Consider the following 3,084-nt stretch of genomic DNA (forward strand, 5'->3'; position numbering starts at 1 on the left):
TTTAATAAATATTAAGGTATTTAAATTTCAACATTAATATATTTTTTATAAAACTATTGTTACACAATGTGCTATTACTTTAATAAATGTTTAAATCATGAAATAAATGTACAAACACAGTATAGAATTTTATCTTAATTAACGGAAAATTTACTTTTATGGGGGTCGATGGAGATTTCGAAAAATTATATAGGGGTCGATGATGAAAAAAGTTTGGCGACCCATGCACTAGACGTTATTGACTCGTGAAGTGAATTTTTTAAAGCTCAAAACATGTTGACTTTTATCTTCATATTTTTTGAAAACAATGAAATATTTATCTTCCCGCTTCAGTTTCTGGGGATTATCCATTCAGTTACCCCAGTATATTAAATTAAAATACTTAACGCGATATGTAAATTAGTTTTATGTAAGATAATGGTTATGGCTCTCAGATTGAAAAAAAAGCATAATAATATATAATATGCAAAACTTTCTAAAAAATTCAAAGCAGTACAATTGCATTTATTCATTTTTTTAAAATTTCTTTATTGTCTGCTGCTCTCGAAAACTTCTTTAACGATGTTAAACATTTCCGTCTACAATTGAAATTTCAAAAATCGAATGAGACAATGAAATAACTCCTCTCTCCTGGAATCTATTTTAAGGAGTGACAAAGTCACTTATTTCGAACAAGTTAACTTCTCCACCCTATTCGAAATTTTTGGAAAATATATTTTTTATTCTTAGATTCAAAATCGATTCTAAATATGTTTTAGTGTATACTTAAGGACACATTTTATTAGGGTTTATTCAATTTACCCTTTATTTAATTTTTTGCTTAAATTACTCAAGTTATATGACTAGTTGTATGAATAGTAAGTATGATAGAAAACGGGGCTTTTCTCTACTTTACCTCATCTTTCCAGCTGCTCTTAGCAAAATAAAGGAATAAATTTAATTTCTAATAAGTTTCATTCTTTCTAATTGTTTCAAGCAATTAAATGTTACTTCCAAACAACTTTCAATTCTGGTATTAATTAAATTATTGTCACGTTTCAATTGAGCATAAATGAAACTAACATTCTTGTCTTTTTACAGCGAAATAATAGAACAATTCCTTTTCATAATTTCTTTAAAAAAAAAATTAAAAAAAACATTAAAACTATTTGCTGAACACCATTAGGTACAGCTATAAAATAATTTGTTAATCAAAAATTTCTTAGTCTATCTTATTTCAGTTTTAAGGAAATTCTAAAGTTAGAGAAAAAAAAAATTTTTGAGATGATGATTCTAAAAATAGCACGGTTTTGGAAACTTTTACAATTTTCTTTTTTTAGTATTTGCTGTTTGACAAAATACGGCCTATTGAGCATTTTCCTGATATAGCAATATTTTTTTGAACTGTGTTAAAGTTGAGAAATAATGTTAATAACTTTTTAAGCAAATCTTTTCAACATTAACATTTTTAACAAAAGGAACTTTCTTAAAGTTAGCGGACGAGTATAAATTTGAACGTCAAAATAAAATTGTATGCCATAATTTTTTGTTTATTTAAAAGACAAAAGCAATGTGTTGTATTTTTCTGTGCACATTTATGCACTTACTTTTCATTACTCAAATAAATAAGAAGCAATAAAAAGCACAATCAATAACTTATCTTCATTTCTCAAAAAACTAGTACACTTCGTAAATATTTAGCTGTTCTGCATCGAATAATTTTAAACTGCAGAATGTTTTTAATTTCTTAACAAGATTTAAATATGATGTTAAGTTTACTTTTAATTAAAACTTGACAATAATTTAAAAAGAAATTTTACTTTAAAAGAAAACCTAAGTTAAAGTATTAAAAAAATTGATAAGTATGTTAATGGAAAAATAATATTTGTGGTAGCGTAAAGAATAAGATTTTGAGAAATGTTAAAATTTAATTAAATATTTGATAAAATCATTCTGCGAAACACGCGCGGGCAGGTAATTAGAAAATTTATTATACGATTAAGACGATATAATAAGATGTTAAGAAATTGTTAGATGCTTAAAAATGTTGGCTGCGTATTCATAATTATATAAACTATATATTGAAGTTGATAAATATATTATTCCAAATCTGGTTTATAATCTTATTCTATCAGAAACATGCTTTTATAAAACTCGACATTCGTTGAATAAAATGTTTTTTGTTCAATAAAATGTTTTATTTAAATTTCTTTACTAAATTACGAATAAATTTTTGAACGACTAAAAAAGAAATGTATATTTCATAATTTGCAAAAAAAAGATTAGCAATCGTTTTTGCGATCGCAATGCTCGGGGAAAAGACCGATTCCTGCCAAACGGCTTTCTAATAGAGCTATGTTCCATGTAGTTTTCAGAAACTGACGTACTTCCTTCTCCTATGACTCTCCCCATGCTAATGGTGAAAGTATATAAGGTGTTGCCATAGATAGAGGTCCCGCAGTCTTGTAAATAGTTGTATATAATTTTTAATTCTTGAATCAAGGCTCCTGTCCTGTGCACCAATGAAGCCCCTCGGGGGGGAGGCGAGGCAGGTCAGGAGTTGCGATTCTACTCTTACTTTTGTATATACCCCTCATTTAATGTAATTATATGTACCTATCTAATCAAGTTCTATTTTCATTCATTGTGTTTACGTACTAAGGCAATTTTGCCACTTATTTCACCCCTTTGATTTGAGCTTCTAGCTGCATACACTGCTACCCCACTCAGATGAATGAGTTAGGGCCCCTTCGGGGCCGATACTTAAATACCCACCTCACATAGGCATAGGCAGGTCCCGCAGTGGACTGATCGTTAAGACACGGTTTCCAGCAAATCACCGAAGTCAAGCATCACTGGCTGCGGTCAGTGTGCGGTAGGGTGACCACTTGGATCAGTCTGTGTAGGGACCGAGGGTGTGCGGTATTGGTCCTCGTTAAACTGTTCTACCGTAAAGTGCTCGACTTCGCGTGCAGGTCGTTGGACTACCGAAGCAGGGGTGCCATCCCCTCTGCAGAGGATCAGAATTGTGATGGCTTGTCTTCGGATCATCCTCAGGGATGTTTCCCAGACCGTCGCCAATAGCCCATTGTGCAGCTCTAGTGC

The sequence above is a fragment of the Parasteatoda tepidariorum genome, chromosome 6 (assembly GCF_043381705.1).
Source record: "Parasteatoda tepidariorum isolate YZ-2023 chromosome 6, CAS_Ptep_4.0, whole genome shotgun sequence".
Classification (NCBI taxonomy): Eukaryota; Metazoa; Arthropoda; class Arachnida; order Araneae; family Theridiidae; genus Parasteatoda; species Parasteatoda tepidariorum.